Raw genomic sequence first — 22878 nt, 5'->3', positions numbered from 1 at the left:
AGATAGTGAGTAGTAGAGAGTGAGTAGTAGAGAGTGAGTAGTAGAGAGTAGTAGAGTGAGTAGTAGAGAGTGAGTAGTAGAGAGAGAGTAGTAGAGAGTGAGTAGTAGAGTAGTAGAGAGTGAGTAGTGAAGAGTAATAGAGAGTAGTAGAGTGAGTAGTAGAGAGTAGTAGAGAGGGAGTAGTAGAGAGAGTAGTAGAGAGTAGTAGAGTAGTAGAGAGTGAGTAGTAGAGAGTAGTAGAGTGAGTAGTAGAGAGTGAGAAGAAGAGAGTAGTAGAGAGTAGTAGAAAGCGAGTAGTAGAGAGTGAGTAGTAGAGAGTGAATAGCAGAGAGTGTGTAGTAGAGAGTAGTAAAGTGAGTAGTAGAAAGTGAGTAGTAGAGAGATAGTAGTAGAGAGTGAGTAGTAGAGTAGTAGAGAGTGAGTGGTAGAGAGTTATAGAGAGTAGTAGAGTGAGTAGCAGAGAGTATTAGAGAGTGAGTAGTAGAGAGTGAGTAGTAGAGAGTGAGTAGTAGAGAGTAGTAGAGAGCGAGTAGTAGAGAGTTAGTAGTATAGAGAGAGTAGTAGAGAGTGAGTAGTAGAGAGTGAATAGTAGAGAGTAGTAGAGAGTGAGTAGTATTGAGTGAGTAGCAGAGAGTAGTAGAGAGTAGTAGAGAGTAAGTAGTAGAGAGTAGTAGAGTAGTAGAGAGTGAGTAGTAGAGAGTGAGTAGTAGAGAGTGAGTAGTATAGAGAGAGTAATAGAGGGTGAGTAGTAGAGTCAGTCAGTGTCAGTGAATCAGTGTCAGTCAGTGTCAATCTGTCAGTGTCAGTCAGTCAGTGTCAGTCAGTCAGTGTCAGTCAGTCAGTGTCAGCTAGAGCAGCTCTGCTGACCTGGTTCTCTGGCTCTAAAGCAGCTCTGCTGACCTTGTTCTCTCCCTCTAAAGCAGCTCTGCTGACCTGGTTTCTCTGGCTCTACAGCAGGTCTGCTGACCCGGTTCTATGGCTCTAAAACAGTTCTGCTGACATGGTTCTCTGGCTCTAGAGCAGCTCTGCTGACCTGGTTCTCTCCCTCTGGAGCAGCTCAGCTGACCTGGTTCTCTCCCTCTAAAGCATCTCTACTGACCTGGTTTCTCTGGCTCTACAGCGGCTCTGCTGACTTGGTTCTCTGGCTCTAGAGCAGCTCTGCTGATCTGGTTCTTAGGCTCTAGAGCAGCTCCGCTGACCGGGTTCTCTGGTTCTAAAGCCGCTCTGCTGGCCTAGTTCTCTGGCTTTAAAGCAGCTCTGCTGGCCTGGTTCTCTGGCTCTAGAGCAGCTCTGCTGATCTAGTTCTGAGGCTCTAGAGCAGCTCTGCTGACCTGGTTCTCTGGCTCTAGAGCAGCTCTGCTGACCTGGTTCTCTGGCTCTAAAGCAGCTCTGCTGATCTAGCTCTCTCCCTCTAAATCAGCTCTGCTGACCTGGTTCTCTGGCTCTTGAGCAGCTCTGCTGACCTGGTTCTCAGGCTCTAGAGCAGCTCTGCTGACCCGGTTCTCTGCCTCTAGAGCAGCCCTGCTGACCTGGTTCTCTGACTCTAAAGCAGCTCTGCTATCCTGGTTCTATGGCTCTAAAGCAGCTCTGCTCCCTGGTTCTCTGGCTCTAGAGCAGCTCTGCTGACCTGGTTCTCTGGCTCTAAAGCAGCTCTGCTGACCTGGTTCTCTCCCTCTAAAGAGCTCTGCTGACCTGGTTCTCTGGCTCTAAAGCAGTTCTGCTGACCTGGTTCTCTGCCTCTAGAGCAGCTCTGCTGACACGGTTCTATGGCTCTAAAGCAGCTCTGCTGACCTGGTTCTCTGGCTCTAGAGCAGCTCTGCTGACCTGGTTCTCTGGCTCTAAAGCAGCTCTGCTGACCTGGTTCTCTCCCTCTAAAGCAGCTCTACTGACCTGGTTTCTCTGCCTCTACAGCATCTCTGCTGACCTGGTTCTCGGCCTATAGAGCAGCTCTGCAGACCTGGGTCTCTGGCTCTAGAGCAGCTTTGCTGACCTGGGTCTCTGGTTCTAGAGCAGCTCTGCTGACCTGCTTCTTAGGCTCTAGAGCAGCCCTGCTGACCTGGTTCTCTGGCTCTACAACGGCTCTGCTGACCTGGTTTCTCTGGCTTTACAGCACCTCTGCTGACCTGGTTCTCTGCACTCACGATGCACGCACCCTACTTCGCGAAAATATATTTAAAAATAATATAAGTTTATTATAAGTACAAATATGTTATTTTTATGACTATCTTAGATAATCTCTTGCCCTAATATGTATATTAAAGACACATACATATCATTTTGGAACATACATTTTTTTTGCAGGAGTTGCGCACCCAGTGCGCCCCAGCACGTATATGACATCAGGCGCAAGCATCTCGTACCGTAATGCGCATGTGTCGCGAATGCGCAGGAGCACGATTCGCAACCTGGTCGCATACCAATCGCGCACATCAAGTAATATTAAATGTATATGATGTAACTGAAAAACACGCAGCCGTCGCAGACCGTACGCGGATTCTTCGTGACTTTTCTAAAATAGTGGCTAGAATCCGCGCACCCACCGTGATGTGTACGCTTTAAATGCGCGACTCCGCAAAAAATTTGGAAAAAACTTTTTTGAAAAAAAAATAATATAAATATATTAAAATCAAAATGAAAACAAAAAAATGTATCAATATTTCAGTTTGAATTTTTTTAATGTTTTTTTTGCAATTTTCAGAAAAATATATAATGTTATTTAATGGATAAAATATTTATAAATGAACAGTTAAAAAACTGTAGAAAATCAGTACAAAAAAATAGGGATAACTGCCATCACATTTAAAAATTAGCATTTAAAAAACCTTTGAAATTCACTGAAAAAAAACATAGGTTTCAGAGACGTTATTGATAGAAATTAGCATTTAAAAAAGCTTTGAAATTCACTGAAAAAACAATAGGTTTCAGAGGCGTTATAGTTAGAAATTAGCATTTAAAAAACCTTAGAAATGCACAGAAAAAAACATAGGTTTCAGGGGTGTTATAGTTATCTGGCCATTTCACTTGTACAAAACCATTGAGATTCCTCCGTTATAGTTAGTTCTGCTAACTATAACTTGCGCGCCCGCAATGCACTGCTGATGATGTCACATATTGCATCATTCATGACATGGTCAGTGACATCACTGATGACATCACCGATGTCATCTCAAATGACATCACTGATGACATCACTGATGACATCATCCTCGTGACAATCTGATACAGCTCATCATACACTAGTATAACCTTTCATCACTCACTGCAAAATACAGCGTACCATATTTGAAACCATTGACACACCAATATCAGTTACTACATATCAACTCACTGATTCCTAAGTCTACACACACAACTACCCATTCAACAACAGAACCATTTATACATGCAGTCACTAATTAATAGAACACTATCAAATGCACTTATACACATATATAGACATTGACATATCAGCAGTCATCTTAGTCGGTTATGCAGTCATCCTACTCACTCATGAAAAAAATTAATCACACTTACATTTACTCACTTACACAATTATCCAACAACACCTCATTTCTTCAAACACATAGTAACTCATAGTTAATATGTTAAAAAATCACCATTACAATTATACACTCATTCATATAGTTACTCTCACAATCACTGACTCTTACACATACTTATTTATATACACCAACTCTCACTTACATTGCCTTTTATTTTTTCACTTTGTTGAAGATGTACAACTAAAACATATATTCTCTCACCAACACACTAATAAATACACTCAGTCACCCAAACAACTGTTTCCACATGCACTCTTAAACCTATACACCTAGTCAATCAGCCATTCACACATCTATGTATAGAGTTACACACACCCCATCCAACCACACACAGACTTATTGTCCCATACAAATACTCACCCAACTAATCAATAACTAATATACACACTCATGTAGTTAGTGACCAACTGATGCAGCATGTTATACAACAACAGAGAGAGTGATGCACACATTCACATAGTTTAGTTACTAATCCATGTTTTAAGTGAGACACTTTTAATTACTCACTTAAACAGACAGTCAGACAGCTACTAAATCCTCCATCCAGACAGTTATATATCCACTCAATCTTCAATACAGATTGGTATATATATATATATAATACATATTTAAATTTCAAACTAAACTACATTCACTGGATGATGTCATCAGTGATGTCATTCGAGATTTCATCAGTGATGTCATCAGTGATGTCACTGACCATGTCATGAATGATGCAATATGTGACATCATCTAATATATATAAAGAAATGGCTTAGAGGGATCAATCTCTTATTTATTTATACACAAGAAACAATAAATTTTCTCGGTAATTAATATTTTCTTATATGCAGACTTTCAAAATTGTTTTTCAGAAGCGAATATCTCTTGGTGGACATCAGAGTACTTTACACATAATATATACAATTGACAAACATAAGGACAAATTCATCACATAACAACCTCTATATATAGCTTCATTCGACATATATGTACATTTTATATACACAACAAATTATCGCATATAAATTCCCCTGACTGTGGTTCCAAAGAATGTACACTTCTTATTTACAGTAATACATTTAGAGGTAATCCTCTTGGCGTCAGAGGTATTACTCCTCTCCTGATTTTTTGTGTATACGCCAAAATAACAGATTTTTTAGTCAACCCAATCAGTGGACTCCTCCTACATCAGTGTGTCGACGCGTTCGCGTTTCAGCCTCCAATTATTTGGCTTCCTCAGGATGGGGATTACAGTATATCTACAAAATAATATAATAGACATCACACATAAAAACACTATTCTAATAAAAATATCCCTTATTTGCCCATGCAGTGCTCGGAAAGACTCCAAGGAGTCAGTGGATCAAAAAACCTTTTTCTTCTTAGACAACCAAATCAAACCTAAACAAATTACACCACGGATATTCTACAGCAGTGAAATGGCCGAGGATACTCTTCACCCCTGTGCAGCTGTCAATACATACTCAGGGTAGTGATACACCCAAACCCAATCACCTCAAGTTATATGTGCCTACCCTGTACCTGTATTAGGTCCTAGCGAGTCCCTTATGAGGGGTACTACGGGCCAATTTTTCTCAGCGCCTGTAATGGTGCATAAAGATATAAAAATGAATATACGAGTGCTTAGACGGCTCATCCTCACTCGTGGTAAGCCGGAAGAATAATTAAAGCGCTGCTGATCCATTACCTTAATGCGCTGGTATCACAGATCGCCTTAGTTATAATGCAGTCACAGGTCGCTTACTGTTCATCCAATTCGTCTAATCAATGTCGTCCACTACAAGACAAACACAAGCCTAACTGTAGGGGGCTTCTCGTATAAGCTCAACACAATTCCTCAAAGCTCCTCGCCTTCATTGCTCTTTAACTGTGGGATACTCCATCGACATAGTTCTGGTATGCGGGGCTGATCTAAATAATTAACCGCACTGGCTCTAGGTAGCCTAATTGAGTTACACCAATAGCGTCGCCTGGTCAACACTTACGCGATCGACATGGAAAGATCCCGCCGCTTCTGCCCCACGTTAGCAAACCGCATAGACTGCCGCACTACTCTCTGGCATATCAGCGTTCGTGTGCATCAGCGCGTGATGGAGTACGTGAAAAAGGTGAAAATAGAGAGAGGACTAGTCTCTACCATGACACTAACAGGTCCCGCCTACAAAATCTAAGTAAACATACTCTGGTCGCTCTAACGCGGCCAGTTGACTAATAAAGTACGTGGTGAAAAGGAAGTTAAATAATCATTAATCACATCGTCCTCAAACAATTCGAGGGCATGAATATACAACAGCACTCGCTCCGTGTGACAACTCAAAGACGCGCTGTTTCTAAATCAGATGGTGACCCTCTATAATAAACTGTGTAAACGCGAGACTTCCCGTATTCAGTTGTTTTTCATTAAAAGGGGGACCTTAACTAATCATCTACGTGTTTATTGCTTATTGTAAGTGTCAAGACCAGACTCGAAGAATAGGGTACGTATTATGAAACACAACTACAGTTACACCCTCAGGGCATTTCAAGGCACTGCATGAACAAACAGCCGGGCTTACATTCTCACCTCGTTTCATGGTACTTGTCACATAGTTCTCTATCTATATTTTAGGTAAGATCGACCAGGACCAAACACTTCAGACCGCATTAGCATCTTTCAAAACAGCAACTGATTAGCGATCGGCCCTGCCTCAACATCTACATGTCTTAGATCAAGGCCCATAGTTCGTCTCTCTCATTTAGGCCCTCTATCGCGGTATGGTATCTTTCAATGAGACGGGATTCTATACGATTCAGTCTCATTTCTAATTCTCCCTTGTTGTTTGCCTTAATTACAGCCAGAACTGTCCACTCTATGTCGTTCTCATTATGACCAGCTTCGACGTAGTGTTGTACCAAGGGTGCTCCCTGTGTTCTACATCTAATGCGAGATTTATGTTGCAAGATTCGCAGTTTCACCATCTGTCTGGTCTGCCCGAAGTACATTTTCCCACATGGACAGGTCACAGCGTATACCACATTTTTGGTGTTGCAGTTTGAAAAAGCTTGCATCACGTTGTGGTAAATTTAAATTACCTAGACTTAATTTATGCAGTAAATTCAATACGAATAACTCAGTAAAAATAAGAGGCAGAATCTGTGGTATTTGAGGTTATAAAAGGGAATTTATTCCTTACAAAGGAATGATGATGATGGTTCGAACCAGGCAATCGAGTTCCGTCACCACGAAGGTTCAGGAAGGGATCAGCAATACATTATTGACAGGTTATAATATATATAGTCAATGCATTACAGTAAAGACAGATGCAGGAGGCGTAACAGCTGATAAGAATACACATACGTAATGAAAAAGGCGTTACAAGAGGCGTGCATAGAGGCGTATACTAGAAACGTCATTATGATGATGACACAAGTGGGTGGATCCATAAGAGAATCCTGCAAAGTCAGCAAAAAATACATGGCAGAGATGCGCGCGCAGCCGCATGACGTGTGACTGACGTGCAACTAGAGGGTGAAGGGAACTTGACATTTAGCCCTACATGAGGAGACAGAAGTCTGGGGTGTCAGGACAACCTAGTCCCAAATCATATCTAATATCTTGTGTTTAAGGAACTATATTATCTGGAAGGAAAGGTCTTTTCGGACAAATCCTATTCTATACTGACTGCTAGTGCGTGTACAAGCGTCTAAGTGTCTACATGAGATGCGAGGGGTCATGGGCCAACCATGGTAACGAAAGTCATGAATTACTTGCACGGAGACAGTAAGGCCGGGCCCTTTGCTCTGCAGCTGGAGGAATGTTTACCTAAGCTACTAGACAGGAATGCATTTCTTGAGGAGCGGAGCAGATAACTTGAAGGCTGAATACAGTTTTTGGCAGGCAACAGGCCGGGCTAGGCACCGTTAGCTGCGCAGGAAGTAAGACAAAGTTCATGGATACAGATGCAGGTCCAGGCTGGAGCATTCAGAGGCAGAAACAGAAAAGCTCGATGGCAGAATTCAGGGCCTACCTTGCCAGAGCTGGAAAACGTGAAAAGTATACCATATAAAGACGGTGGCAAGGCATACTTAGGAACGGAATATCTGACCCATTCATGGCAGATCTGAAAGAGGACATATTAACGTTGGACACAATTGTATTTGCGTCTTCATAGCTTGAAGTGGAGGGAACATACATGTACTTGTAGCATATACATGGAGCCGTTGGGGTCTAAGATAGGGGACACAATTGACCATAAAAATTCATATTTCCTCAACGTGCTCCTTGTTGTTAATCAACAAGGCTTTGGTGTCACTCGTGCTTGCACACGCCATGAAATTATTGCATCGATAATGCCCTATTAAAGCTGGTAAGCCAAGTAAGGATCTTGTGTCTTTTTTCTGCATTGGCTCCCTCATTGCTCTCACAAGGTGCTGCCACAAGTTTTTACCTTTCTTAAAGGCAAACAAGGGTTTAGGTATGTTGAACTGTTCAATTAACCACCAATTTCTCAGTTTTTAACTTTGTTGGCTTTGGGGTTAAATGTTAGTACACATGTCATGCATTCGGTCTTTTCATGTCTTTTAGGTGTAAGTAGATTTTCCCTGGGTGTGAACAAGGCCCTTTTTAATGCAGCACATACTCATTTTTTTGGGGTATCCTCTCGCATATAATTTTTCTTGTAATTTGTTAGCATTCTCAAAATAGTCATCTTTGTTGGTACAATTACGTCTTATTCTTAGAAACTGACCATAGGGCAGGTTTTCTTTCAAACTTCTTGGGTGCCCTGATGTAAATTCTAATAAGGTGTTTCTATCTGTTGGCTTTGTATAGAGACTCACTTCCAAAACCCTTTCATTATCCAGAATCCACACATCCAGGAAACTAATTTGTGTGTTACTGACATTCTTAGTAAAATTCAAATCTGGTGTACGCTCGTTCAACCAGTTATGAAAACTATCTAGTTCCTCTGTATTCCCACTCCAAATAAGAAAAATGTCGTTGATGAAACGCACCCACTTGTCGATCTTGTTATGAAAAGGTGTTGTTTCATTGAAGACATATAGTTTCTCAAATTGGTCCATCACCAGGTTCGCTATTTCGGGCGCAAAACAGCAACCCATAGCCACGCCCTTTATTTGAAGGAACAACTCGTTTTTGAACGTAAAGAAGTTACTTTTCAGACAGATTTTTGCTAACTCTGTTAAGAATTCTGTGGGGACCTGGTGTGGTCTAGTTCTCTGTTTTAAAATCAGTTCCATAACTACGAGGGCCTCATCTTGCGGTATGTTGGTATAGAGGCTTTCAATGTCAAAGGAGACCAATAGTTGCTGGTCTCCATTGAAAGCCACATGTTCTATTTTTGAGATGAGGTCCATCGTGTCTCTAACGTACGCCCGAGTAGTACCTACAAACGGTTTGAGGAAGGTGTCTATATACTTGGCCAATGGTTCCAGTATCGATCCACAAGAGGAGATAATTGGGCGGCCAGGAGGATTGATGGCATTTTTATGTGCTTTCGGGAGTACATAGATCAATGGTACTTTTTGTTTCGTCAAGTTTAGGTATTCATACTCTTTTTTACATAAGTACCCACTTTCCAAAGCCTTAGTAGTTAAATGCAAAATTTTGGCTTTCAATGCCCCAGTGGGATTGTCAGAGACTTTGCGGTAATGTAAAGCGTTATTCAACTGTCTATACACTTCACTATCGTAATCATCTGTATCCCACACCACAATTCCTCCTCCCTTATCAGCTGGTTTTATCACTGTCAGGGGATTGCTCGTTAGATTTCTCAAGGCCATCTGTTCAAATTTAGAGAAATTGGGTTTAAATGTAAGACGCTTGCTGTTCAAACTGTCAATTTCCTTTAATATCTGATTTTCAACCAACAAAATCTCATCAGGAATCATCTCACTCTCTGGGCAAAAGGAGGATTTGTTCTTTAATCCACTCACGTTATTTTCCTGTGTTTCATTTTGTTGTGCAAAAAATACTTTGAACCTGATTTTACGTAGAAATTGTAGTATTTCAGTCTTAGTTTCTACCGGGTTTTGTAGGACTACTGGTACAAATGATAGTCCCTTTTCTAAAACTCTCATTTCCCAAGGTGTCAACGTGTGTTTGGATAGATTATAAATAGGTATCATCAGGTTATCCGAATCGTTCGAAGAGTAATTAATACTACCTTCGTTTGAGTCTACCGTCTGTACACTCGTTGACGTGTTCGAAAGAAGTTCTGTTCTGGTACTGGTTGATGCATTGGTGTCCTCTATCCCCCTCGAAATCTTCTCCCCCTGCGGGCGCCTCTGTCTAAAAAAGGTTGGGGGGCGTTTGGTTATTGGTAAAAGGGCTGGTACGGCTGGTAATATGCTCCTGTTCCTTGATCTGAGTCTGAGGACGAATCTGAGAAAGTCACAAACCTAGTACGTGACCTCCCTTTATAGGGTAAATTTAATGAATATGTGACATTATCAGCAGTGCATTGCGGGCGCGCGAGTTATAGTTAGCAGAACTAACTATAACAGAGGAATTTCTATGGTTTTGTACGAGTGAAATGGCCAGCTAACTATAACACCCCTGAAACCTATGTTTTTTCTGTGAATATATATATATATATATATATATATATATATATATATATATATATATATTATCTACTGGCGGTCGCCAGTAGATAGTTATAGTTAGGACCGAGTTTCCATAGGAAATCTGAAAATTCTATTTTGAATAACTTTGGCGCCGGTTGACGAATCCTCGCGAAATTTTCAAAACTAATGGGGCGCTCCGCTCAGCTCCTACCCTGAAAGTCTTGGGGTGATTCATCCAGCGGGGGCCGAGAAAAAAGGGGGGTCCCAAAACACGTTTTCCCCATGCATTTTCCCATAGGACCTTTAGTCAAAGGTACCGCCCGAACGGCTGAACAGAATTACTTGAAATTTGGCAAATAGGTAGTCCTCAGGTCAGGCATGTGCCTTTTGCATATATGGTGTCAATCTGTTCAGTAGTTCCTGAGAAAATTTCAGTTAAATGTACATAAATATCTATAAGCGCGCACCGTGCGCGCACCATAACGTGCGCGAGCGTAATTCTGATTGGTGGTTACATGTCAGTCAACATTCGAATCGGTCGAAATCAGGAAGTGTCGGCCGCCATTTTGTGTGTGAGAGTGAAAAAGAAAGGTGGAGAACGTGACAAGGGGGCAGGGTAGAGAGTTCCTGACCCCCTAGCCTTTGTCAGGGGGTCCCTGAAGGACCCCGAAGGGTGAAAAAAGACATTTTAGTTTTATTTCAAAAAATCGTGGGGTGCGCGCACGGTGGCAAAAAATTCATTAAAAAAATTACAACACAGTATATTAGGAATATAGCTCTTCTTGGAGAAGTGAAGTGAGTTCTGATAAGAACTGTTGTTTATTGTCAAGCAGCAAAAAAAAAAATCAGCAAAAAAAAAAAAGAAAAACTGTTCACCAGGAACAAAAAAAAAAAGGAAAAAAATTAGGGGGTGGAGCATGTGTGCTGCTGTATCTTGTTCTCTGTTAGGTTAATGCTGCTCTCACCATAACAGAGAACAGCATTGCACACATTGCACTGTATATGCACCTTCTCGAACAGAGGGTGCATATCCAGAGGTCTGGAAGCAGGTGAAGCTGCAGCTGCAGATGATGTGCTCAGCTGAGCTGCGGCTGCAGATGATGTGCTCGGCTGAGCTGCTGGAGGGTTGTCTCTTGCAGCCCGACCATAAGCCACAGGATGCATTGCTTTAAAGTGCCTTATCATGGAATAAATACTAAAGGAGTATTTTTTCTTGACAGGAGGTGGCAGTGGGGGACAGCGGAGAAGAGGACAAAGCATACACAATTACGTAGAATGCGCGGCTAGGGGGACAAAGCGACGTCGACCCCTCGCGGCAGAGGCGGAGTGCAGATATTTCCACGATAGGAATTCCATGGACCCCACACCTTAGTCTACCTCCCAGGCTTGCCTCTCGCCACATACACCATCTTCTCCCTGAACATACACCAATCCATATTCTCTTTCCATATCGAAACCGTAGGCGGCCTCGGGGAACCCCACAACTGTGCGATATTGCGCTTAGCCACCATGTACCCCAAAGTCACCCACTGCGTCTGCGCCGCATTATAGTCATTTGGTTCCCAGACATTCAGCAAACACCTCCTGGCCTCTGGTAACAAAGCGACATGCGTGACCTCCTCCATTACAGTATGTACTCCGCTCCAAAATCGCACGACCTCCGAACATTCCCATAGGATATGAAGAAAGGTACCCAACAAGCCACAGCCACGCTTACACGTTCCATCCCTCGAATAACCCATACGTATCAAGCCAGGCCCTGTGACATACACTCTATGGAGTATCTTCAGCTGCACAAATCTAAGGCGGGCCGGGATCGCCACCTCTTTCGGGGAGGCCGCCGCCGATACCCAATCCTCATCGTCCAGTTCCAATCCGTCGGCCGTCCACGCCTCCCGCAGATGGGTCAGCAAGTCCGTACGATCATTAATAAGTTTTTTATAGATCAGAGAAATAGGGCTGTCGGGCACATAGCCATCTAACACTCTATCTTCCAACGGGGAATATTCTGGGATAGCAGCAACATCCGGAAAAACCGAACACAGCGCATGGTAGACTTGTGCATATCGGAAGTACTCCCTATCATTTAATTTGTATTCAGTTTTGAGCATTTCAAACGTTTTAAAGGACCCTTTCGCCCAGAGGTCACCCACCTTACTTATACCAATCATATCCCATTTCTCGAAGCCTTTCGTTTTCCACAGACAACCCAAGCGCTGGGAGGCATACAACGACGTCGCTCGAGTCAAGCGATCCCTCCACCCCATCGCAGCATTCGCCGCATGCCACACGCGTACCGCAACTTGCGTTGGTCCCGTCAACCGTGCATCCGGAGTCGCAGAATACAGTGCCCTATTGTAATCCCTGCCCGGAAGTAATAACTTATCCATCTCGAAGGCCGGATTCAAAGCAGGACCGTATATCCCGTGGTTCACCGCCGCCAACTGAGATGCCCAATAGTATCTTTTAATATCGGGGAGGGCAACACCCCCATCATACCAAGGGAGTGTCAACTTGGCGTGAGCGATCCTCGGTCGCCCGTCCCAAAACAGTTGGCGCTGAAGACCCTCCACCTCACGGAAGTAACGGGCCGGCACGACATCTAGCGTATTTTGTAAAGCATACAAGAAGCGAGGCAGCGACATCATTTTAAACAGTGCCGCCCGTCCGAGCGGCGAGAGCGAAAGCCGTCGCCACCGCGCGACGTCGGCCTTCAATCGCTGGAGTGGAGGGAGAAGGTTTCGCTCATAGAGGACCGTGGGGTCCAGTGATATGAAGATTCCAAATATTTGAACCCCAATGTAGCAATCTGAATAGGGCACCCCCGCGGCAGGAGGGGGGCCTCGCCCGAGAGGACGTAAACACATGACTTGGCCCAGTTGATAACCAGGCCAGAATTACGACCGAAGGAATTCAATACGTCCACCAATACAATTAGGGACTTTTGAGGAGAGGTGAGATACAAAAGGATGTCATCCGCATAAAGGGAGACACGGTCCTCAAATTCCGGCGTCCATCTAATGCCCCGCAACGACGGCTCCCAACGCAACCAGGCAGCGAGAGGTTCTAAAGAAAGTGCAAAGAGGAGGGGCGACAACGGACAGCCCTGTCGCGTACCTCTCCCCAGCGCGAGGGGAGCCGACACCCTATCATTCACCACCACCTGCGCCAATGGGTCAGCGTATAGTAATTTTACCCACCCAATGAATTCAGGGCCAAACCCGAATTTCGCTAATGCAGCCCAAATATACGGCCACTCTAAAGTATCGAATGCCATGGTAGCGTCCAAAGACGCCAAGATGGCCGGCTCACGCAGAAACTCCGTTCTAGCAAGCACGCCATGCAACCGCCTCAGGTTCAGGGCGGTGTTACGATGAGGTATAAAACCGGACTGGTCCTGATGAATCAAGTCGCCCACGACCCGAACCAGGCGATTGGCCAATACCTTAGCCAGGATTTTGGGTTCCGCGTTCAACAACGAGAGAGGCCTGTAGGAGGCACAGCAGTCTCGCGGCTTCCCCTCTTTATGTATCACAACTATAGTGGCAAGACGTTGGTCAAGGGGGAGGGAGCCCGCCGCCCGTGCAGCGAGGAACATGTCACTGAAATACGGTGCTATCTTATCTGGACGCAACTTATATAATTCAATGGGGAGACCATTGGGACCCATGGCCTTACCAGAAGCGATCGAGCGAATGGCCAAAGCAATCTCATCCGGCGACAACTTCGCCTCCATCAACATGCTATCAGCCTCCGAGAGGGACGGCAATGCAATATCTCTAAGCAACAGACGAGAGTCCTCCTCCGAACGCCCAGAGACCGGAGAGTATACCCCACGGAAGTAATCCGCGAAGCAGTTAACAATTTCTACCGGGTCAGTCACACACACGCCATCCACTCTCTCCACAACCGGCACCACTCTACTCGCTCTCTCCTTCTTGTCCAACCAAGCAATCAACTTTCCGGCCTTATCTCCCACATAATACAGTCGTCCTTGTTGCTCTCTACTCATCCTTTTAGCAGCATCCGTGACCAGCGCTCTATAATCTGACTGTTTAAGGCTGAGAACGTGCACTTTCTCATCCGTAACACCCCGCTCCAAATCCCCCTCCATCTCAGCTATGTCAGTTTCCAGGCGGACCACCTCTTCCCTCCCGCACCTCCTAGCATGGGAAATAAGAGACAAGGCATGCCCCCGGATCACCGTTTTATAACCTTCCCATAGGGAGACAGCAGATTACACTGACCCTACATTATCGTCGAAGTAATGATCAATGGACTTAACCAGTTCCGCACGAATATCAGGGTTACGTAAATACCAGGGGTTAATTGGCGCTACTCTTCCCTCTGCCCCAGGAACAACCTCCATCTGCAACAATAGAGGGGAATGGTCAGAAATACCTCGGGCCAAATGACGCACCTCCCCAATCATTCCAGCCTGGAACGCCGGCATAAGTATATAATCAAGTCTCGAGAGACTCCCGTGGGCCCCCGAGTGGAAGGTGTATTGTGCCTGCCCCGGGTCCATCAATCTCCAGGAATCTATAAGTCCTAAAGTATCTAGAAAGCCACCCAGCCAGGCCTGGGCTCTAGGGAGATCCCTGGGGGGGTGAAGGTCCTCTATACCGGATACAACATTGTTAAAATCACCCCCTAACACCAGAACCCCCCCAGGGAGTCCCAGGACCAAACGCCCCAAATCAGCAAATGTGGCCGTCTGCAATCCCGGTGGCACATAAACAGCAACGAGCGAAACAGTTCTACCCTCCCATCTCCCCACCAATGCTGCATATCGCCCTCTATCATCGTGGAGCACCTCGTCCACCTCCAACGGGAGAGAGGCCCTGACCAAGATACCCACTCCCCTAGAGCCAGAAGTGAAACGAGAGTGAACAGCAAGGCGATAGCCCCGCCTATTCAGGGCATGGAAGGAGTTCCCAATCAGATGTGTCTCCTGCAGGAAAACAATGTCGGGCGAGATCCGTTTAAAAAACTGCAACACCACCCCGCGCTTGATCCTATCCCCCAGTCCGTTCACATTCCACGAAAGTATTCTCAATCCCTTACCCCCCACCCCGCTCTCGTGCATGATGCCCACATCCCGGAGAACACAACCAGGACAAATCAGCAGCTAACCTCACATTGCCTTGTGAAACAAACAAACAGTCCCCAACACCCCCCCCTCCCCCACAATATCCAAACCACATCTCCCCCCACCCTGCACCCCTGCTTGAGCCCGAACAGCCCCCCCAACTTGCAGTGTGCCTGTCGCCCTAACATATACTGAACCACAGAAAGAACCCCTGAAGGAGGAAAGGGCCCCAATATGCTCTCCACAACCCCCGAGCATTTGAAGGGCATATTACACCAAACTTGAGTCCCATAGAGCTAAGGTACAAAACGTCACCAGCCTAGTCCATCACCGGGAACCAAAGTTCTAGTCCTGTTCCGCCGAACACTCGCCACTCTCCGCCGTCTGATCATCCCGACCTCGACTCCGGGGCAGGGTATCCAACCAGTCTCCAACCGCCTCCGGCCGGTCGAAGAAGTGCGAGCGATCCTCGAATTCAACCCGCAACCTGGCCGGAAATAGCATCGCATACTTCAGCTCCATGTCCCTCAAGCGCCGTTTGATGCCCAAGAATCCCAGTCGTTGTCTTTGGACCGCTTGCGTAAAGTCCGGATAGAAGCTGACGTTGGAGTTGTCAAACTTCAGCGGCCCATTCACCCTGAACTATAACATCTCTGTCCCGAAAGTTAAAAAGTCGGGCAATTATAGGCCGCGGGGGAGCACCCACTTTCGGCGCACCACCCGGAATTCTGTGAGCCCGTTCCACCGCAAAGAATTTGCTCAGCCCCTTGGGTGCGAGATGGTTGACCACCAGATCCTCCACAAAAAGGTCAGCAGCAGGGTTCTCCGACCGTTCCGGTACCCCAATTATGCGAACATTGTTCCGCCTGGCCCTGCTTTCGGAATCCTCAAGTCGACGGTCAGTTAGGTCACTGGCCAGCCGTAACCTACGAACCTCCGTTTGCAGGGCGGCCACGTCCACAGTTAGATTCGACGCTGTGTGGTTCAAAGCATTGACCCGCTAATTAGTTTTAGACAGATCCACCCTGACCAGATTTACATCGATCAGGACCGCATCCAATTTACGAGCCAGGGTATCAAACTGCTGACCCACTGCAGCCTTCATCTCCTCAATGGCGCCCATGACGTCTATCAAAGTCAAGTCAGCAGATAGGCCCGAGACATCCTTGGACCTTTCCGGCGATTTATGCGACCCACCAGGGGATCCCTTTGTCTGCGCATAGCGGTCCATGTTATTCGCCTGGGTGTAAACTCCCCGCCGGGTATTCTTGGGTTTCTGCTTGTCTCCGTCCAGCCTCGCCGCCATCGTCTGGTGACCACTGAGATCGGCACCTGCCAGCACAGGAGTAGGGACCAGATAGCTAATTCAAGGGACTACAGCCGTCACGGACTGTAGCCTGTGTATAGTCCGAGATCCAGGCCAAACACTCCACCATCCACGCTCCTCTGGAACTTCAAGGTCCCTCAGCCGATGTCCGCAAACAGGTGCGAAAACGAAAGTGAAAGTGCGGGGTACGTGACAGGCCAGGCCCTGCATGCCGCTGTTGTTCGCTTCGTACCCGGGCACCTCACCAACTCGAGTTCGGGACCAAGGCAGGAGCAGGCCGTAAACTTCAGATCGCAACAATTCCAGTTCCCCGAGCCCGATTTGAATTTGGAGAACGGATGGCACCTCAGCTCAAGTTCAGCAACAAAAGCCCGTCGACGAAACCAGGATTAATTCAGGATAGACGTGGGAGGTTGCGGAGGCCCTCGGGAGCCTTGAGCCTACGCGGCCATCTTGGTTACGCGCTAGGCTCCTCCCCCCGAGTCTGCCGAAATAAGAAGTATTAATGAGGGGAGTGGGTGTGGTGTTGGAAGATTCTGGAACTGAAACTACTTTGAACCAATGAAAAGTGTTGTTTCGTAATCACATGACTTGCCGTGCACGCACTGTGTGCACACCGTGTGCGCACGAAGCACGCGCGCATGCGCACTCGGAGCACATACGCATGCGCACACGGAGCACGTACGCATGCGCACACGGAGCACGTGCGCATGCGCACACGAAGTCGGTGTGCGCACCGTGCGCGCACCGTGATAAACTTAAAAGAATATATATATATATGTTTATAAGTTTATGGAAAATATAGGTTTCACACTTAGGAATTAGCATTTTAAAAACCTTGCAAATTCACTGAAAAAACCATAGGTTTCACACATGTTATAGTTAGCTGGACATTTCACTCGTAAAAAACCATTGAAATTCCCATCCATTACAAAGAACACAATGAGATGTTATTGGATATGATCGAATGTTGCCTAACAAACAATGTGTTCACCTTTGGGGAAAACCTATATCGCCAACGGAACGGAGCGGCAATGGGTTTTTCCTTCAGCCCCAGCTATGCCTGTTTGGTAATGGGGTGGTGGGAACAAGAAATTGCTTGGAACTCAAAATACCATCAATATACTAAACACATTGTAAGCTGGATACGGTTTATTGACGACCTCTTGATTATATGGAACGGTAAGGAGGAAATGTTTGAGGAGTACTATACAATTCTAAACAAAAGTACACCCAATTTAAGATTTACACATGATCTCAGCAGAGAATGAGTTGTCTTCCTTGACATGGAAATCTATGTAAAAGAGAATTGTCTGGAAACGACGCTACATCGTAAAAATACTGCGACAAACACAACTTTGGAAGCAACCAGTTTTCACCAGCCATCAACAATTTCCAGCATACCATATGGAGAATTCCTCCGTCTGCGGAGAATTTGCAGTGAAGAGGAGGAATGGTTAAAACACAGTGGCAACACAGCCAAAAGATTCATTCAGAGAAAATATCCCAAAAAAAGTGTGACCACATGCTGGAATAGAGCCAATCAAAAAACCAGGGCAGAATGCTTAATTCCTAAACAGCAAAAACTTAATAACATGGAGGAACCTATAAGACTGATTACGAATTATAGTCAAGAAGCAAAAGACATTACATATATCCTGAAGAAAAATTGGAAAATCCTCAAATTAGATGGCACTATTGGTGAGAAAATGGGTGACCACCCAGTCATAACGTTCAGGAGAGCAAGGAGTCTGAAGGATCGCATAACATACAGTCACTTTAAAGCCAAACAATCCAAAGAAACCTGGTTACGGACAACTGGCTTTATAAAGTGTCACAACTGCAAAGTTTGTGAAATTGCAAAGCCAACAACGGATGTGACGATGGCGAATAACAAAAATTGGCAAATTACGAATCTAATAACTTGTAAAAGTCAATACATAGTATATGTTGTAGAATGCCCTTGCCCATTAAGATACGTGGGATCCACTATCTGTGAACTAAAAAAACGCATACTAGAACATGTACGAGCGACAAAAAATAAAGACAGAAACAATGCCATAGCTAAACATATGGAAACATACCACAATGCTAATTGGAAACTTTTGAAATTTTATGGCATTGACGCAGTCCCGATGAATACTCGCGGTGGAAACAGGGAGAAGACACTACGCCAGAAAGAATCACGTCATATTTTAAATTTGAGATCCATGACTCCATTTGGATTAAATGAATCAGAAGAATTATACATACATCTATGAATGAACCCAGAGGAACTAAGTCCCAAGAACATGTATAAGCAGATTATAATAAAGGAAAAAAAACATTTGCAAATACACCCAATGGAGGGCAAAAATATCAACAAACTGTGGCTCACAATGAAGAGACACCTATCAAGCGGCAGGCTCTGTTGGTTATAATGATGACAATATGTTCATCAGCCCACCAGAGGGCTAAATCTAAACGATGTGGAAATGATTCAATACACCAAGGGAGGAGCGCAAATACAAAGGAGCCAAATAATTAAAAAACAATTTTGCAAAGAGTATTTAAATGAATTACTGTTAAAGAGAACAGAAAAGATTTCTAAATCTAAAAATGATTTTGTTAAAACGAACATTGTGGACTACAAGACCCATAACTCTGAGGGAAACAATATGGGCGGCAACAGGAAATTGTTGTCAGAGAACTTCCTTCAATTAACTTTATTTAAAAAAACATGTTTGTTTCACAATCGCAAAATGTCGACCGTGAGCAAGGTATAGGAGTATACCGAAACGCGTTGGTCATTCTATTGGTTTTGCTAACCTTTGAAAGATGAGAGAATAAACGACAAGTATCCCAAAGCTGTTGGAGTGCGACCTTTTCTTCCTAATTGGGAGGTGTTTTGACAATATATATATATATATATATATATATATATATATATATATATATATATATATATATATATTTTCACTGAAAAAACCATAGGTTTCACACACGTTATAGTTAGGAATTAGCATTTAAAAAACCTTGCAAATTCACTTAAAAAACCATAGGTTTCACACATGTTATAGTAATCTGGACATTTCACTCGTGAAAAACCATTGAAATTCCCCCGTTATAGTTAGTGCAGGCAACTATAACTCACGCGACCGCAATCCTCAGCTGATGACGTCAGATATTACATCACTGTATTTAGACACTTATTTACCCATGTCTTCTTCCATTAATTTTTAGCTATACATATATAACAAATATTTTTTTTTCAGAAAGACACATATGTCATCAGTGATGTAATATCTGACGTCATCAGCAGAGGATTGCGGTCGCGTGAGTTATAGTTGCCTGCACTAACTATAACCGGGGAATTTCAATGGTTTTCCACGAGTGAAATGTCCAGCTAACTATAACGTGTGAAACCTATGGTTTTTTATGTGAATTTGCAAGGTTTTTTAAATGCTAATTCCTAACTATAACGTGTGTGAAATGTATGGTTTTTTCAGTGAATTTGTATGGTTTTTTAAATGCTAAGTTATGTTTTTTTTTTTTTTAAGGTTTTTCACCGTGCGCGTACCGTAATGTAAGTTTTACCGTACGCACACGGTGCACGCTTATAGATATATATATGCTTTTAAAGGCTTTTTTCTCAGGAAATACTGAACAGATTTACACCAGACTTGCAAAAGGCACATCCCTGACCTGAGGACTACCTCTCTGCCAAATTTCAAGTAATTCTGTTCAGCCATTCGGGCTGTAGCTTGGACTAAAGGTCCTATGGAAAAATGCATGGGGAAAATGCGTTTTGGACCCCCCTTTTTCTCTGCCCCCGCTGGACGAATCCCCCCGAGACTTTCAGGGAAGGAGTGGAGCGGAGCGCCCCACCTATTTTTAAAATTTCGCGAGGATTCGTCAATCGGCGCCAAAGTTATTCCAAATAGAATGTTGCGGATTTCCTATGGAAACAGGATCCTAACTATAACTATCTACTGGTGACCGCCAGTAGATAATATATATATATATATATATATATATATATATATATATATATATATATATATATATATGTATAAAATGGAAATGGATCTGATGCAAATGAGTGGCAAGAGTCGCTTAAAAAGAAAATCAAAATTTATTCCTAAAACAGGATTTGATATGATTGATAGTTTTCAAGAAATGGTCATCCAAGATCTTGATGAGTTGAGAACTGCATCCAATCACAAAGAGGTGAAACTACAGAATATATCCAAAAAACAACGTGAGGCCATTAAATCATTGCAGGAGGACAAATCCTTGGAAATCAAGCCTTCAGATAAAGGCAGTAATGTCGTCGTCCAAGACAAAGAACTGTATGAGTTGGAAGCCCTCAGACAACTCAGTGATGTGGACTGCTATAATAAAATTTCTAGACAGCAATATAATGAGAGTGTCTTAGAATTTTATCAGTTAATTAGCAGGTGGCGGGACAAGGGAATTTTACATCAAGAAGAGTTTGAATTCTCAAAAACCGAGCATCCTACTATCCCTACCTTTTACCACATCCCTAAACTGCACAAAAATGATAAGAATCCCCCTGGAAGACCTATTGTGTCCTCCAAAGGAAGCCTCTTAGAAAACACCTCAACTTTGATTGATACTGTACTAAGTCCCTTTGTTGGCAATTTAGTATCTTATGTTGAGGATACATCTAATTTTATTAAACAAATTGTCGACATACCATGGGAGGAGAACCACATGTTGGTAACCATGGACATAACTAGTTTATACACCAGTATCAATCATACACAGGGTTTGGAAGCAGTCGAGACCTTTCTAAAAACAAGATCAATACAATACACTGAACATAACCTAATGATCATAGAGCTTATGACTTTTTGCCTATACAATAATATTTTTTTATTTGGCAACCAGCTGTACATCCAGAAACAAGGTACCGCGATGGGCACGTGCTTCGTCCCCAGCTACGCAAATCTTTTCGTGGGCTGGTGGGAGAAGCACGTGGCCTGGTACGGGGCAAATGAGCCCTGGATGAACAAGATCGCTGTCTGGATCAGGTACATTGACGATATTTTTATCGTCTGGAAAGGATCGCAACAAGAATTCCTAACATATCTAGATCTCCTGAATCATAACATCTATAACTTACACTTTACTAGTAACATAAGTGATTCAGAAGTGGCCTTTCTAGATCTACTGGTATATGTGAGTGAGGGACAACTTATGACGAAGCTATACCGGAAAGCCACCGCAGGTAATGCCACCTTACACTTTACCAGTCAACATCCAAGATGCCTGGTGAATAGCATCCCCTACGGGGAGTTATTGAGAATAAAACGTAACAGCACTCTAGACACTAATTATCAAAGATCAAAGAAAGAAGCCATTAAGCGCTTCAGTATAAGAGGCTATCCAGTAAAAACACTGAAAGCAGCAGAAAGAAGAGCAGATGAGAAAGAAAGAAACCTGCTTTCAGTAAAAAAAAAGGATGAGAAACAAGACGATACAACTAAGCTGATTTTGACGTTTTCGAAGAATTCTCCTCGAATTCGTCAAATCATCAACCGACATTGGAGTATTTTGAGGGCAGATATGGTCATTGGAAAACAATTGCCCCAACATCCCAGCATCACATATAGGAGGAACACCTCTCTGCAGGACCTATTAGTGCACAGTCATTTTGATAAGAGCATGAAAGGCAGAAATGAAATTAGAGGGTTTTTCCCCTGCCTTAAATGCAAAGCTTGCAGGAACAGTAAGAAAATTAAAGGATATAAGGTCCCAGGCAGACCAACTGAAAAATTAATCCTCAAGTTTTTAAACTGCAACTCTGACTTTGTAGTATACTGTCTGAGCTGTCCTTGCAACCTGCTGTACATTGGAAGCACAGTGCATCCTGCAAAAAAGAGAGTGCTAGAGTACATGCGGGCTATCACCAATAACGACAAAAACTACCCAGTCGCACGCCACTTTGCTTTACATCACCAAAGTGATAGTCACCTACTGAGCTATTTTTGTCTTGATCAAATCCCAGTGAGACAAAGAGGGGGCGATAGGGTGAAAAGATTGCGCCAGTTAGAATCTAGATATATTCTAGAACTGAGAACTATGGCACCCTCTGGTTTGAATAGCGAAGAGGAACTGTGGGTGCATATAGGTTAAGAAGAACATATGTAGGGGTAGAACTCTTGTCTATGTATGTATATATACTCATATATATATTTTTACTCCAACCTTTTCCTCCTCCCTTTCCTTTTCCTTTTCCCTTCAGCTAGTGCTTGACATTACAATAGTCTCCTTCTATATGTAATATTTATGAAATATCAACTTTGTATGGAGCATAGGGAGGAACTATGTATTTTATTTAA

The sequence above is a fragment of the Triturus cristatus genome, chromosome 8 (genome assembly GCF_964204655.1).
Source record: "Triturus cristatus chromosome 8, aTriCri1.1, whole genome shotgun sequence".
Taxonomy (NCBI): domain Eukaryota; kingdom Metazoa; phylum Chordata; class Amphibia; order Caudata; family Salamandridae; genus Triturus; species Triturus cristatus.
This window is presented reverse-complemented; position numbering follows the sequence as displayed.